The following is a 24626-nucleotide window of genomic DNA, read 5'->3' as shown; positions in this document are numbered from 1 at the left end:
TAGATGCAGACTAATGAGCAGATCTGATTTGATGCAGGTATTAGTTTTGGGGATGAAAATTTACAGGGTGATTCCATAATTTATTCCTCAGAATTGAGTGAGTCCATATTTTTTTCCCTCTGCTTGGTCTAAAAAAAAGTAACCGTTACTGACCACCACAATTTTTTTTTCTTGATTTTATAGTGTTTCTTAAAGCCAGAAAGTTGCCATTTGAAATGACTTTAGTTTTTGTGTCATGTCTGTGATCTGCTTTTTTTCTGCAAAATTAAACAACTGAATGAACATCCTCCGAGGCCGGTGATTCCATAATTTTTGCCAGGGGTTGTAAATTGTCTGTTTGCATGTTTCACAACTGTAACAACTTTTAATCCATAGATCAATTAAAATGCTCATGTGCTTAAAGCCACCAACTTCACATGTGGATGTTAATTTCATATTATTCCCAAATTGATGTGTGACGATCCATAATACTGAAATGACAATTATAATGATCAAGTCATGTGAGTAGACTTGAAGTGGGCAGCAAAGTGGAGACGGCATCTTAAGTAAAACCAGTGGAACACAAACGACTGTAGATCCGAATATGAACGAATGTAGAGCTGTGGAGACAAGATCGTGGGTGGGAAAAATGTAAACAGAGCTGGTCATGTGCATGAGATACAGGAAATAACTGGGCCCTGTTCCTTCCCCTTTAATCTCAATTTTGAGGCATCATAGTAACTTCTTGAACCATCTTTGTCAATCTTGATCAAACATGGCATATGTAGTAGCTACAGCCATCATCTGCACCAGATTTGAAATTGGGATCCAATTTTCATATGGTAATGTCCAGGTATTCGTAGTCTTAACAGCTTCAATCATGTTCATACTTCTTTAAATGGTATATTTGGTATGTATATTTGTAGTGACTACAGCTTGAAACTTGGCCAAGAGCACAGCTCCTTTCTTTCATTTGAGTGGGTTGCAAAGTCTGTACTTTATAAGCCAGCCAGTTTGCAATTTATAAGCCCGCCTGTTAGGAGGCAAGCTCAAATCAGTTTCATCCCATTTTTGCACTTTTCTGGATTGTGGGCAATCGTAGTAGAATGGCACCCTGTGGAATAGACCCGTCTATGTGTACTGTAAGCAGGTTGAGCACAAGAACAGGAGTTAAACCAAACAAAGACTGAACAAACAAGAGGAATTATACCAATAAATATTTCTGACCACAAACGCACAACAGTATAACTACACACACAAATTCATGCATGACCGCATCCACAAAGGTTATACAGCTTAAGTAGTTTTAACTGGACTAAAATTATATATTATAGAATATTCTGCCAAGTGAACTACAGCTGTTGTTGCATCTAGCATATCTGATTGTCCACATGTGCAGTGCAGACCCAAAGATCCTGATCTATGCTAGAAAACCTTCAAAAACCCAAACATGCTATTTGCAATAACTCAAATATGATGAAAAAGAAAATAAGCAAATCCACATTATGTATGTATTAATCGACATATCAAGAATGAGTTTGGCGTGATTCTTTTCTGAATAACTTAAATGATGAATAAATTATAAAGGACAAATACTTCTCTTGATGAAACAATTTTGCATTGATTTTTCTTTATCCTTTTTAAAAATGAGTTGGGGGAAAAATAAAAACAAAATAAATAAAAATACGCTGACTACATCATCCTGAAAAACTTGTCTCGTTTTTGCACGTGTGTGGTGCAGCAACAATAAACTGAGTTTTTGCTAACTCAGCAAACTTTGAACACTCAGTCAGTTAAAAATAAAGAAAACTGAGGATCGCACATTTGTGCATGTGCACATAACATTTGTCTGCTGCACATAGTTTACATTCCATGTTTCAGATTAAATTGCACAGCTGTTTGAAAGTTGGCACCAGAACGCATTTGTTGATGGAATAGCAAAGTGTGTGTCAGAGTGGATGACACAATTTCATCCATACCAAGAACGCATAATTCCTCGTTTATTTAAGATAACATCTGACTGAGCTCAGAAAAAAAATTATGCCTCATGTCCCAGCTGCTTGTATGTATTAGATGTCAGTGGCAGTAAATTTTTTTGTGATGAAATACCCAAATTAGCTTCTGTATCGGAAAGATGAGCAGGACTGTAGTTGATGCATATGACATTTAAAAATGAATAAATAAAAGATCTCAGACCATAATTACTGTCCTTCATGCACATTTTTATGATTCACTTCCACTGTGTGAAGCTTTATTGAAACCGGTTCAGAGGGAATTACACTTTTAAGAGTTCCACAGACCTTCCTAATTGTTTGTTGGTGGGTGGTGTAGTAAAAAGGTTGTTATTGCTAGTAGGAACACTATCATAATCACAAGTTGGCATTTTGCTAGCCTCAAAAGTAGGTGTTCAGTTAGCTCTGCTAAGAAGTTGTATTTCAATATTCACTTTGGTGTCCTCTCCGTTAAAACACATTTTATAAGGCTGTGAGTCACAAGTTGAACATCTAACTTAGCTAACTGGCAAAAAGAAATTTAAAAGAAGCGGGGTAAATGAAGAAAAAAGTAAACCTTGATCCTGTGCTGCCATCACAAACAGGGGTCAACCAATTCTGGGCCTGGCTGATTATCAGTACAGATTATAGTTGGTTGACACATAATCACAATTATTTTGCCTATTACCAAATCAGAGCAAAGCCTAATATAATAAAAGAACATTAAATGAATACTTATTTGCATGTGAGAAAACGGAACATTAATAAGAGATTGCTTCTTGCAGAGAGCTTTCTCTTCTTTTCAGGAAAGTTTTGTTTCATTATCAGTTCTCGTGGGTACCAGCCAGCTTGTACACAGCTATCGGGAGTGCACAGTCTGACCTCGTCCCAGTGAGTTGTAGAGTTCAGCAGGGATGTGTTCTGGTTCCTTCAATGTTTGCGAGGACTAGCTGTTGAGTAGGGGAAAGGACTGTAGAAACCAGTGGCTCAGGTGCATCATGTACAAAGACTTGCGTGGCTTTCCTACTGAAACGGCATACACCAAAACCCAAAAACTGGTGTACGCACAAAAAAAAAAAAAGAAAGAAAAATCACCTGTATCAAAGTGTGCATACACATGGATCAAGCACATTCTTTTGTATATTTCAATCAACGTGGTATTGAGTGCACCAAGCTCCTCCCTTTCCACGCCCCTATTTAAATATGCAAATTCATGCAAACATGCCCTGGGAGCTGGGAACCCCCCCCCCCTGTCAGATTAGTCAACAAGAACACACAAAATAAATTATACTGAGTGTGAGCTACAGAAGACTGGACATGATGTGGAGACAAGCAAGGACATTTTATTTGGTACCCTGTCAAACAGAATAAACAGGAAAAATGTGGGAGCGTATGTGTGAGGCCGCTGTGAGCTCAGAGCAGCACCCACACAAGGAAGTTAAAAGACATGAGGTGCGCCGGCTGATAGTGTGTGATATTCACAACTTTACACACGCATTTATTGACAAATACTAAACAAAGGGAGACAATCGGGGCATGTTAAGAAGCTCTGCAGCTCTAGTTTCACCATCAAGAAAAAACCCATTAATAATAACAAAAAACATATTTGAATGCGCACATGTCTAAATGCACCCGCGTTGGTTTTTGTTCAAAACAATTATACGAATAAACTATTTACCCATGCAGCCATCCCTCACGCACCATGCCAGCCTGCCTATTCCCACACCAATACATCTGCGCATCACATATGATTTGACGATTGATGGAATGAAAACCTTTATTAACAAGAACAAATTAATCATGTGATGGCACCTTTATAGCAATATGTGTGCAGTCAATAGCTCCAATTACATGAGGGAAACCTACTCTTGCTGCAAATTGCACTGTAATGTTGGAATGTGATGAATCTGGATGCTTGTGTTCCACAGAGCTGGCATGGCTCGACTCAAGGTTGACTGCCACACTCCTGACTCATCAGCCAACTCCCACTGGAATGCCTCTGTTTCCAGGAAGCCCAGCATGGTCAGTACCTGTGTGGGCACAGACAACCCCTAGCTCCTCGCCATATTGCGCTCTGGGCCAGCTGCAATTCTGCGTACAACTCCAGTTACGAGGTCTGTCCGTAAAGTATCGTACCTTTTTATTTTTTTCAAAAACTATATGGATTTCATTCATATGTTTTTACGTCAGACATGCTTGAACCCTCGTGCGCATGCGTGAGTTTTTCCACGCCTGTCGGTGACGTCATTCGCCTGTGAGCACGCCTTGTGGAAGGAGTGGTCCCGCCCCCTCGTCGGATTTTCATTGTCTGGAAATGGCGGAATGAAAAGGACTTTTTCCATCAGAATTTTTTCAGAAGCTGTTAGAGACTGGCACCTGGAAACCATTCGAAAAATTTATCTGGCTTTCAGTGAAAATTTTACGGGCTTCACAGAGAATAAGGACTTTAACTACAGGTTTAAGGACCCCTTTAAAGGACGGTCGGTGCGCCGCGCTGCGAGCTGCGACGATGCGGCACAAACCACTGGATCATTTCTAAGCTGATGGCTCTGTGGATACGAGACCGTCGTGTGCTCTTTCTCTGGTTATCACAAGACCTGGACATCAGCCATTTTCCGGCAGATTTCACTTTTAACAAGAGATTGTCATGGAAAGCCGCGCGGAGGCTTCGCGCGTCACGACCGATTCGCTGATGAAGCAAGACAAAGGAACACCTCCGTTTCGGAGTGTTAGAGGACAAGTTGGGACATGTCCAGCTCTCCACAAGTTCTTTTATACTCACTCGACTGGTAAGCACTGAAAGCCGAGATAGACATGTCCCAACTTGTCCTCTAACACGCCGAAACGGAGGTGTTCCTTTGTCTCGCTTCATCAGCGAATCAGTCGTGACGCGCGAAGCCTCTGCGCGGCTTTCCATGACAAAATCTCTTGTTAAAAGTGAAATCTGCTGGAAAATGGCTGATGTCCAGGTCTTGTGATAACCAGAGAAAGAGCACACGACGGTCTCGTATCCACAGAGCCATCAGCTTAGAAATGATCCAGTGGTTTGTGCCGCATCATCGCAGCTCGCAGCGCGGCGCACCGACCGTCCTTTAAAGGGGTCCTTAAACCTGTAGCCCGTAAAATTTTCACTGAAAGCCAGATAAATTTTTCGAATGGTTTCCAGGTGCCAGTCTCTAACAGCTTCTGAAAAAATTCTGATGGAAAAAAAGTCCTTTTCATTCCGCCATTTCCAGACAATGAAAATCCGACGAGGGGGCGGGACCACTCCTTCCACAAGGCGTGCTCACAGGTGAATGACGTCACCGACAGGCGTGGAAAAACTCACGCATGCGCATGAGGGTTCAAGCATGTCTGACGTAAAAACATATGAATGAAATCCATATAGTTTTTGAAAAAAATAAAAAGGTACGATACTTTACGGACAGATCTCGTATATCCAAAACTCACCAGGCCAAGCAGAATTACATCCATAGTGCCACCTTAATTGATAATATATTCAGCAATGATATTGAGAATAACACTGAGTGGATTATTAATCAATGACAGTGATCCTCTACCAGTTTTCATCGTTTATAATAGAAACCATCGGCGGAATCAGCCAGAGGAGAAAATAAAATACAGGCAAGTGCGGACAGAGGAAAACATGAACACACTAAAGAAGGATTTACAGGAGCAAAACTGGGAAAAGGTATACAGTGAAAGTGATGTTGATAGTGCATATGAAACTTTTTTACAAATATTTACATTATATGATAAAAATTGTCCAATTAAACAAGACTACAGAAAACAAAAGATCCAAGCTCGACCATGGATGACGAAAGGGTTACGAAATGCATGTAATAAGAAAAATACACTGTATAGAGAATTCATAAAACTAAAGACTAAAGAGGCAGAAAATAGATATAAGAAATACAAAAATAGATTAACTAATATTATACGGGTATGTAGGAAGGAATATTATAGTAACATATTATATAATAACAAAAATAATATTAAAGGAATATGGGATATATTAAATAGCATTATCAAAAATGGTAATAAAAAACAGAGTTACCCTCAGTATTTCATTGATAATAATGTCAAGAAGGAAAATAAGGATTTAATAATTTTTTTGTAAATATTGGACCAAGCTTGGCAGAAAAAATTCCCGATTCCCAACCTGAGGATTGGGATAATAATCTCATAGAAAGAAATCCCTGTTCAATGTTCCTCACAGCAGTGGATGGAAAAGAAATTATAGACATTGTGAATAATTGTAAATATAAAACATCTACCGATTTAAATGAAATTGATATGGTGGTGGTAAAACAGGTCATTGAATGGATTGTAGAACCATTAACATACATCTGTAACTTATTTCAAACCGGTAAATTTCCCAATCAAATGAAAATAGCTAAGGTTGTGCCGCTGTATAAGACTGGGGATAGACACCACTTCACAAATTATAGACCTGTTTCTTTGCTTCCACAATTTTCCAAATTATTAGAAAAGTTATTCAATAATAGATTAGACAAATTCATAAATAAACATAAATTACTTACTGATAGTCAATATGGATTCAGAGCACATAGTTCAACATCACTTGCATTAATAGAATCAGTTGAGGAGATTACAAACGCCATAGACCACAAATTACATTCAGTTGGAATATTTATAGACCTTAAAAAGGCTTTTGATACAATCAATCATTACATATTAATCAATAAACCTGAACAGTATGGGATTAGGGAGTTGGTGTTGCACTGGGTGAGAAGCTACTTAAGTAACAGAAAACAGTTTGTGAAGTTGGGGGAATATACATCATGCTTGGACAATGCTTGTGGCGTCCCACAGGGGTCAGTATTGGGTCCAAAACTGTTTCTAATTTATATAAATGATATTGTCAATGTTTCCAAAATATTAAAATTAGTATTATTTGCAGATGACAAGCATTTTTTGTTCAGGGGGGGATTTGCAGGAGTTACTGAGGAGGATCAGTATAGAAATGGGAAAATTGAAAATATGGTTTGACAGAAACAAATCATTAAACTTAAGTAAAACAAAATACATGTTATTTGGCTATTGTAATACAGATATACAGGTTCAGTTACAAGTCGAGGGGGTAGATATTGAAAGGGTACATGAAAATAAGTTTCTGGGGGTGATAATAGATAAGATAAACTGGAAGACTCATAAAACATATACAAAGTAAACTGTCAAGAAGCATTTCAGTTCTAAACAAAGCGAAACATATTCTGGACCACAACTCACTCCGCATTCTTTACTGCTCACTGGTTTTACCATATTTACAGTACTGTGCAGAGGTATGGGGTAATACTTATAAAGGTACAACACAATCACTATCAGTAATGCAGAAAAGAGCTATAAGAATTATTCATAACACTGGCTATAGAGATCATACAAATCCACTATTTTTACAATCCAAATTCTTAAAATTCACAGACTTGGTTGATTTTCAAACAGTACAAATCGTGTATGAAGCAATAAACAATTTACTTCCAGCAAATATTAAAAATATGTATTTTAACAGATCAGGGGATTGCAGTCTGAGGGGGAAATTTAATTTAAAGCATCAGTGGGCACGAACAACATTAAAAGGTTTCTGTATTTCTGGCTGTGGGGTGAGGATGTGAAACAGATTGGGAGTGGGACTCAAGCAATGTCCAAGCATGAACCAGTTCAAACAGCGGTACAAAAATATGGTTTTTTGTAGGTATAGGGAGGAGGAAGGATAATGAGGGTTAGGGTGTTTTTGTTTTTTGCTTCGGCTTGTGTATATATATATATATATATATATATATATATATATATATATATATATATATATATATATATATATATATATATATATATATATATATATATATATATATATATATATATATATATATATATATATATATGTTTAGGTGTGTAGGAATCTATGTGTATATGTGCAAAGGGTATCACTGGTTGTGGGGAAGAAGGGGTAGGGAAAAATAAGCTGATGCTTCACCCTACCCCTTTTCGGACATGTTGGGTACACAGTAGGAACTTTTTTGTTGTTGTCTTCACTGATCTATCTTGTAATAATTGTATCAAATGTTCGAAATAAACAGTTTTCATTTTACGCTCACCTCAGATTGCGCCATTTACAAGGTCCTCTAACAACAATAATGCCTCCATTGTTGATGACATTCTCTTCATCACTTTGCACATGCTGTCATGTCCACCCGTATAACTACAAACACGTGAGTGTGTTAATTGTTCATCAGTGTGTCTCTGGTGTACACATGACTCTGTTGACTTCTTGTTTTCAAACTATTAACAGTTTCCCAGCATCATCTCAATGTGTCAGCAGTGAAACAATAGCTGGACAAACGTGTACGCCAGCCAGGACTTGCATGATGCACTGCATCATGCACATTTTCCCGGTCATTGCACTTTTAATACATCTGAATGTTAGGGTGGAGACGGATATATGCCACGTTTTTGAGTGTATGCACACTTTGTACATGAGGCCCCAGGTGCATTTGTTGGAAGACGCTATCATGTTTACAGAGGCAGTAGATACCCAGACTGCAGCACTTTAGAAGAGGAGTCTGGAGTTGAGGGTCTCTGTTTTTGGTTGTCCTGGATAAAAGTGAAGACCCAGGCTTTCAAAGACTGCCTGGTCTTGGCCATTAGAAGTGTATGTCTATGCAGTCAAGTGTCACTTTTCTCAGTGACATACATGTCTCTGGGTCTTTGACCATTGAGACAGAGATGTTTTGATAAAGCTTATGGAGTCCTGAGGTCCCTGCAGATGTGTTTGGCAATGCCAATACCTTTGCAGAGTTGGCATCACCAATGACCATCTTTAACTTATTTGAGGACAGCCATAAAAATTTAAAAACATGTAGTTTGGCCGCATCTGAAGGGATGTGGATAACCTTTATAAAATGCAGACTCTTTTATAAATTGCTCAAATAGTAGTTAAAAATGGGTTTAATGCGAGATGAAGAATCTGAAGTACAATAAGACACAGACACATTCCAGACAGACCATTTTAGGAATTCGGCACACTAGGTGTGTCCAGAGACAGGTGTCCTATAAGAGGATGCAACAACTGGGAAACGTGTAACATATATTCACCACACTCCCTCTCAATCATTTGTCACTCAACACCCTCTTTCTGTACAACCATCCAACACATCCTTCACATGGTGATGTCCGAAGGCCTTTGGAGGAGGCCAGGGTGTGTGTCAGTTGTTGCAGGCGTGAAAATTTTTATTTTCCCCTCAGCCAAACACCTGTTAAAATCTCTGTTGCTGGAACTCCCCTGCACTTGGAGGAATCATCAGTCTTTAGAGCAAAATACATTTTTTGTGGATAACCATTTAACAACATCAAAAACAGAGAAAACTTTCCAGTTGACCACTAGGACAAAAGCCAAGCATTTTTAAGACAATTTTACAGTAATGACTACCTCCTTGATAAACTGCCTTTTGGGCCGTGGTCATGGAGCATTTTGTTATCGGTAGATCAATGTCACATTTCTATGTGATCCCTGTTCACCTCTTAAACCCTAGAGTCCCCAAATTTGGGGACTTGCCTTGTTTTGGAACATATGAACACTCATAACTAACCAATGCTGACACCAACATACACTTATTATACATCAAAATGTCAAGCAAAGTCTCCTCTACAAAAGTATCCACTTCAATCACATATCAACTAACCACAGCTGAAATGCCAAGCAAATAAAGACATAAATCGGAATTCATTTTTTGGGAAAATAAACACCTCATTTACTCCTACCAAGTATTATTTACTTTCAACTTTTTTTGCATCCACAACATCCCCTAGGACCTGTCTTTTAGCTGATACAACCTTTTGCATTTTTGTACAAGCTGAGAAATAAATCATAATGTATGGGTATGTGATTTGGTGAAATAGTCCATGTGCTTAAGTAATGGCAGTAAGCTCGTTTTAAGTTGATCACAAAGGTCACACATGCAAAATCATCCAACATTTTGGTCCAGAGAGTCCCCAGCAGGAAATAAACACTTGGAAGTACTGAATTATTGCAACCACAAAGGATGTGATGGATGTAAAGACAGACGCAACCCATTTTAATCAATGCTCACCGCCCAGTGAGAGAGGGACAAAAACAGAGGTTGATCCACGCAGCAGAGAAGGTATCGACTGCAATCTCCCATCCCTACAGGACCTGTACACCTCCAGGGCCCTGAGGCCAGCAAGGAAGATTGTGGCTGATCCCTCTCACCCAGGACACAAACTTCCACAAAGTACAGATTGGTCATCCCTGCACTGAAAGGTACTGTACATCTGCACACCAATCACATGCTTTTGCGCAGTCCCATTCCACTACATTATATTTATTTAACAGTGAACATAGTTCTGTCTATTTGACTCTTACGTCTTACAGAAGTATTTTTCCTTTTCTTTTTGTTATTGTTTATGCACTAATAACACCATCAATTCCTTGTATGTGAGAACTTGCTTGGCAAAAAAATTGATTCTGATCATTTGTGTTCCCATTTCTCAGAGAGCAAAGAGACGAAAAAGATCAAATGGCAGAATCCTTAACCACCACCAGGGGGCTAAGCGCAAGAAACAGGGACCAATACAGTAAGGAGCATACAGAGGAAAGTCGATACCACAAATAAATATTTGAAGAGGACGATGTGAATGAAGATGGACAGACGAGGAAACATCTAAGCAGTAAAAGATGACAAAAGGCAGCAATAACCCACATTTAGGAGATTAAACAGAATGTGTGGGTCATCTGCGTCAGATAAAGATTTCATTTATTGGCCTTGGACAAACACACCAGTCTGTGCTGTCCTCTTTTCACTTTGTTGCTCCCCTCCTCCCCCTGCTTCTCTTCCCCTATTGATGTGAACAAAATGAAAGGGGAATGGCCTGGTGCAGGGCTGTGATCCAACCCTGCAGCTCACACCCACCCACTCCATGGTCCTCAGGGGGAGTCAGAACCATGCTACAGCCAGGATATGGGCCAGTTTCACCTCTAATACAAGAGCCAAAGTAATCCAGAACACCTGGAAACCAAAACAAGACTTGACAGGCAGAACAGTCTGAAAGTGAAGTTTAATCATCACACAGATGAGTTTTCTGATTCAAGCAGTGCAACTGCAAATCCTTAAAGCTGACACATTCATTCATCACCAGACTCCAACAGAGTGTAACCACTTCACCGCAGCAGTAAAGTGCCAAGAACAGTTCACTGCCCCAGTCCACATCCATAGAAAAACTGATATACCACTTTTGCTATGAAACATGAAATGTGTAAAAACATTTGAGCCCATTGCTACAAAAAAATAACCCATGCATGCACAAGTTCTGACTGACAGCACGTGAGAAATTCTTTCAATTGAAGAATCTGACAGCAACACTGAATCACTGCCAGCTGTTCTGCAGCTGAGTCCGACCTCTTTCCAGTGAGGAGAGAGAAAAAAACGGCATCTCTACATATGTGAATATTCTAAAACAAGCAATACACATGCAGAAGCACAGATAGGTCCCGTGTTTACTGTAGAATTTAATCCTGAAGACTGCAATTTGTTATGGATGCACATCTGCAAACTGCACAGTAGGTGCCAGTGTACGGCATGAGTTTGTTTTGATATGGTCTCCAGAACATTGCTTCAATGCTGCTGTTTTAAGTTAGCAGCATCATCATGAATTTGTAGTACAGATGAAAAGCTTTGGCAACATCTCAAACTGCATGATCCATCTATAGTTTAGTTGCGGTTTTATTTTTGTGTTCCCCTGCATTTCACACACACATTCCTGTATTTGCCTGCATTCTGAACATTCTCTGTTGACGTGGATGTGGGTCTCATCGGGCAAAGCACACAGACGAGCACACAATGTGCACAGTGTTCATCAGGTGTGTGAAACAAAGCTACACCTGTTTTACAGCTGTTTACGGTTTTAAGCTACACCAATTTACCTTAATTATTAGCATTATACACCAGCCATACAGCAGGTGGCAGACACCTCTATGGGATAATGCATAAGCAAATCAAACTTTGTTTTGTAATTAACTTGTTGCATCAAAGTTGATCACAATTTAATCACTTCATCCTTGTGCAGATTTAATTTGGTGAGTTATGAAATCTTAGCATTTATTCTTTTTCAGTTAGTCTGCACAGGCTGGCTGGGATGGACTAACCTACCTAAAACATTCACTGACCTTTTTGCAGTCCAAGCTCTTTGCAGTTATCAGTGCCGGGAACAGTGTTTGTGGTATGAGCAGGTAAAGTGTTCAAGTGACTGTTCAACAAGCACATACAGGGCCCTGGGAAAACTCTGACAAGCTTACCATTGACAAGTGATGCTTTTCTGCAGCAGGCTTTTACAAAGTATAGTTTAGGGATTGTGACCTTTGAGCTTTTGACCCCAAAAGCAATATGGTTTTTGGGGTTACTATATGTAAAGTACACACCAAGTTTGGTGGCAACTGGGTCAAATCAAATCAAACTTTATTTGTATAGCACTTTACATGAATACATAAAATCAACAACAACAAAAACAACCATCATAATAACACTCTACATGCTAAAAGCAATTCTGAACAATAACTCAACTTATGTCACTCACAACGGAGATGTTGGATGACTGACTGCCTGCCTGAGTGACCGACTCCCAGCACACAGTGACATCTTTCTTACCCACTGGCTGCACCGTGGGGTGGGGGGTGGGGGGGAATGAGAAATTAATAATGCACTGTTGGAATTTGCACAGTTGCACAACATATTAACTTCCTATGAAGGCCAGAATTGGAAACATGAACATCATGATGCCTTGTCATCTTTTCAGATGTAAGTACCAGATATGTTACAAAAGCAAATTTTAAATGTCTCAAATGAAAGAAGATTACAGCACAGCTAATGCTAAGTTTTGGAAACAAAAATGGTAAATGGACTGCAGTTATATAGTGCGCTTCCATCTGAAACAGAAGTTCAAAGTGCTTTGCCTCACATTCTCTCACACACACACCCCAGTGTGCTGCCATGCAAGGTGCTCAACTGCACACCGGGAGCAACCAGAGGTTAAGGATCTTGCCCAATGGCCCATAGTCACTTTGTCAGTCTTGCAAGGATTTGAACTAATGATCCTCTGGTCTCAAGCACATCGCTTAACCACTAGACCATCACCCCTAATACACAGAGCAAACAAAATTCAGTTTTGTGCCACTGAATTTTATTAAGAGATTAAGGCATTTGTGATGAACAAGAACAGTGTTAATCTCAGTCATACTGTTGTTCTTTGTCCATTTGTGCCATGATGCCTCTGTAACCTCCAGCAGCACTGGTGAGGAGATGAACAAAATATTTTAGGAACAAACCTTCTGTCTCACTAAGAAAAGATCTGTATTTCTTCCAAAACAAACCCCACAATAATCATTAAATGGACAGAATGAATGCAGACCTTAAGGTGCACCAACTGCAGGAAAATCATGAGAGGAATTTATTGGACAGTAAGCAAGCAGAAAGAGCAGCAAAAAAATAAATAAATAACCTTTCAGTCATTCTTATGAAACTTGAAGGTTCCAAATAGCCAACCAGAATCTGTCTCAATATTAAATTTAACTGTTTTGCAATGGTGGTGAGTAAACTCATCTAATGAGATTAATTTAGTTCCATCTTCATCTAAAAGCATCACTGATTAAATAAGTAAGTCCTATATAGGCCCTGAGACCCACTGATTCTCATCTCCAGATTCCATAACGTCAAGCGGATGAGAGTCTACGACGCCCCCTGGACAGACACCACTCCAGCACAGGTTAATTCCCCAGCCAAACCCAGTACCCATTTACGGTTGGGTGGGCTGTCGTATTCAAAGACACAGACAGGCAGCATGAGTGGAATTTGAACCCAAGTGTACATATATGCAGGCCAGCTGTTCTATATCCACTCACTCACCTGCTCTGCTGAAAGGTTAAATCAATATTTCATAAAATGGATTTCTTCTGACACTAGCAGAGGTGAGGAGAGGTGACCTACATGTGCTACAAACAGCTGTGAGAAACCCGGTACCAGCCGGTAAACGGATTTAACTGCAACACGAGAAACAACAGTTTACAGTTCAGTAAATGCTCCCATCAGACCACAAACATCAATGTCTGCTCAGACATCATCCATCCAAAGCTCCAGTCAAATTAGTCAAACGGATCTTTAGCAGCTGTGGGAATTTACTGTGCAATTAAAGTATCAACCTAGTTAACAATATTTACGGTTCTCAAAAGAGAAGCTATAAAGTAAATAGTTGACTGAGAACAGCTCATCACAGAGACAGACAGAAACCCATCGGGGGGGGAAGACAGATGTGGGACACACAAATGGCATTCAGGTAACAGCCTCCGTGATGATGAGGTTGATTCAACCATATAAAATGAAGCTGTTTCTTGGCTAAGCACAACTTGCTGTAAATTTGCATATTTTATCTTAGAGAACTTGAGTTTTTCTTGCAAATTTATGACTATAAAGTTGTCAATGAAAATTGGATAAAGTACAAAGCATGAGAAAGAATGTAGGATAGAAAACCTTTTTTTAATTACTAAGATGATCACGTTCATAGGCAGGCACTTACACACTTCAGAAGGTCAAAACTCACATGCAGCCTGTGAAGTCATGTTATCTGATGTCTAATAAAGTTTTTCTGAGGTTTTATCTCACCAAAATCTCCAGATCAGCACTTAAGATGACCTCTATTCAGTGCTAAACTCTCCCAAATACAGTATCTACAGGTTGACTGTCCCCAGGCAGCATGTCCCACACCCTGTTTTATTCACTACTATTAAAACAGTTACTTTTAATATATATTCAAAAAGTAGATTAATCACTGTGCTGTTTCAGCCAGCACTCTACATTTAGACAGCACATGAACCCAACCCTGGCTGGGTCGCTCAAGTTGGCATCACATTTTGCAAATATTTCCACTTGTTTCCTGTTTTGAGAAATGGCAAACAGATTCCACTCAGGCTGTTTGACCAAGACACCAACACAAAATGACCTGTACCATGACTGGATGACTGTGTGGCTGAGAACTCCACAGAAACACAAAGCAGATTTGGAGAGTTTAAATTAATCATCTGACTACTGTGCTGTGAGACGGACATAAACAGCTGAGAGAAAGAAAAAAAAACAAAAAAAAAAACAACACTTTAGCAGAGTGTAAAATGTCATTGCAGGCAGCCAAATAAACAGTCTGGTTAACAAGAGTGTCGACAGACTGGTCGACTCATACTCAGTGCTGTACAGGGTTTAAATAGACAAATGCTTTCGATGTGCACAACTAATCTAACACAGCACATGCAGCCCCATATAGAACCTGCAACCTCTGGATCTGCACCTTCAACGGATGTTCAACGGCTAACCTTCACATGGCACAAAGGGTCCAGTATAAATACCTCACCAGTTTCCGCATAATTGTGTAAATCTGAAAATGTAACACTGAATCATAGTCAGGTTAAAACATATTAGAACTAGAGGGCAGGAATTAGTCATTCAAAAGAAAAAAAAGACAAATTTGCAACTGGACACAGGGAACTACTGAAGCTGAGATAGAACTTTCAATCGGAAAACAAATACAGGGAAAGTAGACGATGGGTGGATTGGAGGCGTGCACTGTAGTGGCGAAGCCACTATAGTGCAGATGAGAATAGCCATGAGCTAGCACGCAACACACAGTAACTGACAACATCAGCAGGAAAATGTGATTCCCCCCACCAGTATTGAACATGAAATGCAAAACTTAGATGTTCCACCATGAACCGCCCATTCACCCACACTGCAACCTGCTTCTGAACACAGATGTGAAAATACAAAAATGATTTGTACTTACTGCCAAAACAATTCAATATTCATGACTTAGTTTAAAAATACCCACAGTTTTAGGGGCTAACAGAGGGCTCACACAAACGACCATCTGGCTCCGAACACTAAAACTGCTTCAGGTGCCGAGCTGTGGCATTAACTTATCAAAACTAAATAAGTAAATGATTGGGAAAAACAAGTCCCATGTGGACTCAAACCTTTGAAGTTGACAAAAAAATAAATTCCATGTGAAATATGATATACTGTTAGAGCGCTAGTGCAGTAAATGTCATTGTAAAAACACCTGTATCGTACTTTTATCGTCTGACTGCACCACAGACAGATAATCTAAGTTCAGAAGCAGGAGTGCAAACTGAAGAATTAATGCTAAAATATCATCACATAATCGGCACGGTGGCATCGTGGTTAGCAATGCTGCCTCACAGTGAGTAGGTCCAAGGTTCAATTTCGGTCTGGCCCTTTGTGTGTGGAGTTTACATGTGTTTGAGTGGGATTCCCTCCAAGTGCTTGAGCTTCCACCCACTTCTAAAAACATGTAGGTTAAGTGAACTGGTGATTCTAAATTGACTGTAGGCATGACTTAAAGTCTGAAACATGAGTCTCAGCTAATGACCAATGGGACAGGGTCCAGTCCACCACAGCCCTTAAAACTGTTTTTACAAATGCCTGCAACCATTTGGAGAAAAATAAATTTGCCAAGAAATTTTGAACATGTTCAAAAGTAAAAATAAAAATTGTGACAACAAATACTATTTGCAACCCTAAAAACTGTTTGCAAACTGTTTTGGAACCTTTTACAAACCCTGACGAAACCCTAAATTCAGTACATTTGCTGCTCCATGAGATTCGGGCTTAAGGTGAAAATTCAATTTGCTAGGATTAGATGAGTGCAACAGGTAAACAGCAGAGATGAAAAAGTTATTTTGAAACATTTTTTCATATTATTTAACCAAAGCCGCATCATCCACTCGTCTCTCTTGGTAACGGTGAGGCATTTAGTAGACTGACATTGAACAGGTGGCTGCGTACTTTTGTAGGCAGCAAGGTTTGAAAACTGGTCCCATTTCTGGAGTCACCATGTCTTGCTGATGCCAGACGGCCTTCGTCTTACTGGGGAAGGTGCCGTCATTTTATCTGTGAACATAGATACAGTTCTACAGGAAGAGTAACATCAGGATTCTACAGCAGGTCACGGAGCAAGTGATTAGAGAGCCTGCAGGATCTACTATTAATGTGGGTGAATTCCACTAGCTTAATGGGGAAACTAGAACAGAAAAAACACTATGGTAACAGTCAAAACAGCTAGTCTATATGCCAGGAATGGAAATTTTTCATGTTGAGACTATTTACATATTTATATAGGTAGTGTCATTGAGAGATGAGGTTTCATTCTCAAGAAGAGAGACCTGTTTCATATGGTCTGTGGCCTGTTCCTGTGGGCGTGCCCATGAAAAGCACAGTGGATCATGTTATGCAAATTTTGTGCCTGTTCCTACATTGGAAAATATTAAAACTGGGGTGCCCGCCAGCTGACCCTGCAATATATTCAAAAATTCCATGCCTACAACCTTCAAGGGTGCAGGTTTTCATCGCAGCCACTGACTTCAGCAGGTGATTTAACTGATTAACATCCCTTTGAGCAGTTGGGATGAGTTCATCATTGAAATCACCTGCTGGAGTCAGTGGCTGCAAAGAAAACCTGCATCCTCTTGGCCTTTTCTTGAATACATTGGACTAGGGCTGAAACAATTAATCGAGTAATTTGAATAAATCAATTACAAAAAATGTTCGCGGCAAAGAAGCTGTAGTACATATGCCAGGCCTGTAGGTGACAAACGCTCCCACAAAAAACCAAGAAGAAGACCGTAGAGCATGCCCATAACTAATGTAAGCGCTAATCAATGTAGCAGGGGATGCTACAAGTTTACAAAGCCACATGCTGAGTAAAATAAAGCCTTTTAAGAGAAAGGGTCTGTGCTGATCGTCTGAAACAGACTTATTATGCATTTAAAGTGAAGCAGTGTGTGTATATACGAGGTCTGTCAATAAAGTAATGGTCTTTTTTATTTTTTTCAAAAACTATATGGATTTCATTCATATGTTTTTACGTCAGACATGCTTGAACCCTCGTGCGCATGCGTGAGTTTTTCCACGCCTATCGGTGACGTCATTCGCCTGTGAGGCGCAGGAGGATTCAAGCATGTCATGCCCGAGGGCTGTCAAAGTAACGGTCCTTTTTATTTTTTTCAAAAACTATATGGATTTCATTCATATGTTTTTACGTCAGACATGCTTGAACCCTCGTGCGCATGCGTGAGTTTTTCCACGCCTGTCGGTGACGTCATTCGCCTGTGAGCACTCCTTGTGGGAGGAGTCGTCCAGCCCCTCGTCGGAATTCCTTTGTCTGAGAAGTTGCTGAGAGACTGGCGCTTTGTTTGGTCAAAATTTTTTCTAAACCTGTGAGACACATCGAAGTGGACACGGTTCGAAAAATTAAGCTGGTTTTCAGTGAAAATTTTAACGGCTGATGAGAGATTTTGAGGTGATTCTGTCGCTTTAAGGACTTCCCACGGTGCGAGACGTCGCTCAGCGCTCTCAGCCGTCGTCGTCAGCCTGTTCAAGCTGAAAACCTCCACATTTCATGCTCTATTGATCCAGGACGTCGTGAGAGAACAGAGAAGTTTCAGAAGAAGTCGGTTTCAGCATTTTATCCGGATATTCCACTGTTAAAGGAGATTTTTTTAATGAAAGACGTGCGGACGGATCCGCGCGTCGGGACGCAGCCGACGCGGTGCGGCGGCACAGGAAAAACACCTCCGTGTTGATAACCATTTGTAAAATCCAGGCGGCTTTTGATGGCTTTCAGTGGAGTGAGTATATGAGAAATTGTTTAACAGGCAGGACATGTTCCAACTTGTCCTTAAGGCTTTCAACAGAGGTGTTTTTCCTGTGGCGGAGCGTCGCGGCGGCTGCGTCCCGACGCGCGGACCCGTCCGCACGTCTTTCATTAAAAAAATCTCCTTTAACAGTGGAATATCCGGATAAAATGCTGAAACCGACTTCTTCTGTTCCCTCACGACGTCCTGGATCAATAGAGCCTGAAATGTGGAGGTTTTCAGCTTGAACAGGCTGACGACGGCGGCTGAGAGCGCTGAGCGACGTCTCGCACAGTGGGAAGTCCTTAAAGCGACGGAATCACCTCAAAATCTCTCATCAGCCGTTAAAATTTTCACTGAAAACCAGCTTAATTTTTCGAACCGTGTCCACTTCGATGTGTCTCACAGGTTTAGAAAAAATTTTGATCAAACAACGCGCCAGTCTCTCAGCAACTTCTCAGACAAAGGAATTCCGACGAGGGGCTGGACGACTCCTCCCACAAGGAGTGCTCACAGGCGAATGACGTCACCGACAGGCGTGGAAAAACTCACGCATGCGCACGAGGGTTCAAGCATGTCTGACGTAAAAACATATGAATGAAATCCATATAGTTTTTGAAAAAAATAAAAAGGACCGTTACTTTATTGACAGCCCTCGTATATATATATTTTATTTTATTTACGTGGTTTGCTCCACTGGCTGCTGTCCACCTCCACGGATGAAGCGAAAGGAAGCGCACTTTAAATTAACCATGTTTAACTATTCAAAAAAAAAATGCTTTTTTCAGATTTGATAAGAGTTTTTATCAACAGGCTGTAGAGTTAATTTATCAGTGCAGCTGTTGTGGAAATGTTGCACTCCACAGCTGTTTTTTTCAAAGGCTTTGTTATTCACCAAGTATCCACAGAAAACAAGGAATCTGACTTTGGTCTGAGCTGCTCTGTACAGCATGTAGAAATATACACTAAACACTGAATAAATCACAGTAAAAAGTGCAAATGAAATGTGCAATAAGAAAAAAAGAATGTCCTGTCCCCAGACTGAAGATTTCACAGAGCGCCTGGGCTTATGGTTTGGCAAAGCTCCAAAACTCTTAATGTGAAAAAATAAATAATTACCTGGGAAAACAGAGAGAGAGGGAACATCCTAAACTTAAAAATCTGCATAATGGCACATTGTGCCATTGCTTAGGGAGAGCCCTGCCACTGCTGATATTGTTTAAAAATACAAAGGTACTTTTTTTTTTATCCGATTACTCGGTTAATCAATAAAATAATCGAAAGAATACTTGATTCCAAAAATATTCGATAGCTGCAGCCCTACTTTGGACGCCACTGCTTTAATCAAATCTATAATATTAATCAAATCTATGATTATGCAAAGCGTCTTGAAGCAGTTTTGTTTGGATTTGGAGCTACATAAATAAAATTAATTAAATTAAACAATTCCTTGGAGCAGCCAGTCTAAATATCCCCAATACATGATCACTGGGCGCCAATTTTGACAGATGTTTCTCACTGTCAAAATCACTTCATTCCTCACTGACCCCAATGCCATCCAAACCAGATCAACGCTCTTCATGTTTTTTTTTCCTTCCACACACAGGAGCTTAAACAATTACTCCCATATGTCTGACTGTAAAAAGCTTCAAAATGAAACTATTGATGTGTTCAAGATTCTCAGATGTGAGAATTTGTTCCTTTGTTTCTTTTATGATTGCGGTAACTGGTTGTAAAACTGCTCAACACAGAAAAGGTATACATGGTTTGTAAAACACTTTAAAGTGGTTTAAACCTCACACTTAAAAAGTAATATGGTCAACATTCCCTTTTCAATCTTAAAGGAGTTTCTGTAAAGAAAACCTCTCACTGTCCTGTTTGATTTTTGAGGAATGTTCTCCACCTTCTCACTACATTCTGCTACGTCACTATTGGCACATACATCTGTGTATTTCCAAATATGCAGACAGGTCAATGGGCACTGTATGGATTCGTACCACAGTGTCTTATCAAGCAAAGATGTTGCAAGTTTACGGAGCACTTGTAAATTAACTGAAAATATGAGTTCTCTCAGATAATGTGACTGTTCAAGTACTAAAACACACAAGCTGACAGAAAAACCTCTGGCTATAGTGTGAAGAAGAATGTAACTCCCAATTCTGCTGACCTCCCAAATCCTGTTCTATGAGTAAGAGAAGAAATGGACATTTTTAATGCGCATGATCAGTAGTGTGTAAATCTTGTGTGACTCTCCCCTCCACTGTTTGCGGGGGGGGGGGGGATGGCTATTCGTCCAAAACATGCACGAGGAGCGGCTCTCACAGCTTATTCCACAGGGGTGGTGCTGTACTGCGATCACCCGGAATCCAAAAACAGTCCGAACAGTCCGCCCTGTCTCCACTGCACATCATTTCGGAGCTCTGCCGCTCGTCCAAAGACAGAGTGTCTTCACCCAAAGCCAAGGATTATTAACCATCAGATGACAAGGTAAAACCTCTTAAATCATTCTAAGCAAGAAAGAAGGCTGTTTTAAGCAGAAATGAGGCGAAACTCCGTCATGCTTTGAAATAACCGACTCGCAGTGAATGCATCAGCTAGCAGCCCGTGTAGCCGTGGTGCTCTGATTGCTTCCTCCGTCTTTTATTATGAAATAATGCTGAATTTATGTAGAAATGATTGTTGTACAAAAGCTTCAGATATCTGTCACTGAGATAGATGATGACTGGAGTGAAGTTTTAAGCTAAAACGAGGTGATAGTCCATGAACCGCGGCTAAAGACGGATGCGCAGTGAAGGCAGGGTGGACTGATTTTTAGGGGGGACCGTTCAGTCTGCAACAACAGCTTGCCTCCTATCAGCCTGGTTTATAAAGTACAAACCTGGCAATGTGCGTCAAAACGAAAGTAAACTGTGCTCTTGCCCAGATGTTCAGCTGCTTTCAGTGTACATTTTCTACTTCTAAATGATTGAAAAATATTGGGTTGTGTTTTCTTTTCATGACGGCTGTAGCAGTACACTTTAATGTTTTTGATGAATGATTGAAACGTGTTTTTATAACATTCGGCAATCTCCCTGACAACGCGTCCTGATAGAAAAGTCAGCTGTTTTTCTAGCTTTTCTCCCAAACACAGCTATCATTTGTGCAAAGGTACATATACACCGGTAACAGTATATATCTATCACGATATAAATGTAAGTGTAAAAGTTCTAATGGAAGTGTTTCTGAATGGGTCATGTAGTCCCTTTGCAAAGCTAAATTGATTAAAATAAAAAAAAATGAAAACAGATATAAACTATTTTGAGCGCCTGATTCTCTGACTTGTTAGACATGTATTTTTGTGCATTGGAATAATCTTATTTCGCCATTCCTGCTTCTGTCCAGCAGGAGGCAGTGATAGTTTGTCTGCTTTTGGTGGCGTTTTTTTTCCAGAAAGACTTCAGAGACGCCACCATGTGGGTTGATGATCCTGATTGGCTCATGTCGTGGGGTTTCACCAATGATAAAGCGGAAGGAATTTTTTTTTCTCCGCTCCCCTGCCTTGAGCCGAGATGGAGCTCTCAGCTCAGTTGAATGAGGAAATGTGAGACTTTACTGCTGCTTTCTGAAAGCACGCGCACCAAATATAAAAAAACTGTGGAAATTATGAATCATAATTCAGGTTATAGTAGGCCTATTAACATAATTTAAAAACTTGTAGCGTGCACTTTTAAAACGCATTGAAACAGAGAGAGTCTGGCGAATTTATGTGACAATTGCTTAATTTGGTCATGTGACTTTTACATGACAGGAATTCAGTCAGGCGACTCCAGAGTGTTAAAATGACAATTTTACACTCTTACAAGAAGTTTTAATCTGCCGAGGTGGAGATGGAGCCTGTGACCAAAGCACTGACTGCAACCTTTTCCAGTTATTCAGAGTCATTGACGAAGATACGATGACATCAACAAGTATTACTGCGATTGGTCAGTGTAGTCTAAAACTATACAATCGGCCAAATTTATACCATGAACTGAATAGAGGGTTTATACCGCCTACCCCTAGATTCAGTCATGTCCATGTATTTACACCAAGTCTGCTCACCTGCATTAAAAGGCTCTGGTCCCCACAGCACTCTACATGAGCGACTTGCGGAGTACTCAGAGCACATGCGCCAAACAATGTAACAACAGTCTATTAACATACAAGGCTTAATCATTTTGGGTAGGGAAAACATTTTACAAACATAATGCCACAGCAGGAATTTGAAAGATAATTATTCAATATGAATAGCCAAAGAGAAAGGTTGAGCTGACAATTATTCCATTAACCAATCAACACATCAGAACCATTTGTCAAATGAGTCCAAACAACTACTACTTTACAGCAATGTACAACTAAGAAAAAAAACGGACTCACATCAACATGTGTCCAAGGGACTCTTAAAGCAGTTAGATGGGAGGCTCAAAGTCTTGAGGCCTCGACACTTAAACAAGGCTTCATCTTGCATCACTACTTATTCTGTTTTTGTGTCGTTCCTCAATAAGAAATATTTGTGCCAGATTCCATCTTGTGCATGCTCAATCAATGGTTTGATAGGTATGCAAACGTCTCCTGATTAGTACTCTGAGACCTCAGGCTCGTTTCTCCAGGTGATACTGGAGTTGTGTCAGGAAGGGCATTCAGCGTAAAACCGCAGTGTGGATCTGTAGCTGATCTCCTGGAGTGAAGCCGTACAAACGGAGGCAGCCGAAAGACAAACAAATAGACAGATTCAGTACATTAAAAAGAGACAGGTCGCTCATTTTAATCCCCATTTTAACTGAAAATGTGATTTTAATTTAACTTTGCCCAAATAAAATTGAATTTAAATCATGTGAATGCCATGTCATTGGCTTCATGCTCAACATGGTTTCACCTCATTTTGTCTACTGGTGTAGGAAAGTCCTTTTCTCTATTAGACAAAAATGTGGGTGTAAAGTGCTTCATGTCAAAGCCTGAAAAACAATCTGTGTAGCAATTTCACCCCCCCCCCCCACAGAAAGATGTCTATGAAAATGACAATTCTCTGTCATTTAACACCCTTCACCCATCCCCCCGCTCAAGCCTGCCTCTGAACCGCATCACACCTCCAAGAGCTGGTTACCATAACTCATCCAGCCATCTGTCCCTGCCGCCGCTCAGGAATATCACCGTCTGATTCCATATATACATTTATATATATATATATATAAAAAAAAAAAAAAAAAAAAAAAAAGAACAGAGTGACTGAACTGCTGGAGGGAAGGAAGGATTAATAATATACCGGTGACAGACCAAAATCTGGGAGACCAGCTAATGTAAAAAGAGCAGGAACTCACCCCTCCCTCCACATAATTCTATTATCCTCATTCTCTGGACAATCATGCCACATCAACATGTGTTGAGGATCAACACAACGCTGACATCTTTAAAACCAGAGGTTGTTTGTTAAATCCAAAAATATATAACTTATTACCCACATTTTTTGGTGGGGTGGGGGGAGCCCTGGCTCCAGGAGGAAACCCAGTCTCCCATAAATTTTTACCCAAAATACATTCAGTTAGCAAAACCTCCACATTTTACAATAGTAGTGAAGGTTGCACTCTGCCTTTTCTCAAAAAAACTGGAGTGACCCAAAAAGTGTAGAATGGACTTAAATCTGAATTTCTGCTGGGAATAAAATGACGACTGGCCATGAGGGAAGCCTGAAAATAAAACATATCTGGATAAGGTCCTTCACGTCAAGGGTCTGCAGCCTGACAGTCACAGCTGCGAGTGAAGCCTGGTGATAAAAGAGTGCAAAGACCCTGTGACAGATGGAGCAGGTCAAACTGAGGGAGGCATGCCAGCTCCCACATGTCCATAATGGGAAATCACAGACATACATAACCATGACAAAGTCATGTGAAAACAAACACTTAATAGCACAAACA

At 40.1% G+C, this 24626-nt stretch overlaps 1 protein-coding gene and 1 long non-coding RNA gene across 10 annotated transcripts in view; one reads left to right on the top strand and one right to left on the bottom strand.

Annotated features, from left to right (window-relative positions):
- macf1a (microtubule actin crosslinking factor 1a) overlaps nucleotides 1-24626 on the bottom strand; it is a 431888-nt gene that overhangs the window by 342923 nt on the left and 64339 nt on the right. The window lies entirely within an intron of this gene.
- LOC117502144 lies at nucleotides 1036-23428 on the top strand. The gene is made up of 4 exons (XR_004558196.1): nucleotides 1036-1108; nucleotides 3228-3231; nucleotides 8741-8747; nucleotides 23418-23428. It is a non-coding gene; the product is annotated as an uncharacterized LOC117502144 (long non-coding RNA).

Source organism: Thalassophryne amazonica, chromosome 20 (genome assembly GCF_902500255.1).
Source record: "Thalassophryne amazonica chromosome 20, fThaAma1.1, whole genome shotgun sequence".
NCBI lineage: Eukaryota > Metazoa > Chordata > Actinopteri > Batrachoidiformes > Batrachoididae > Thalassophryne > Thalassophryne amazonica.
This window is presented reverse-complemented; position numbering and strand designations above follow the sequence as displayed.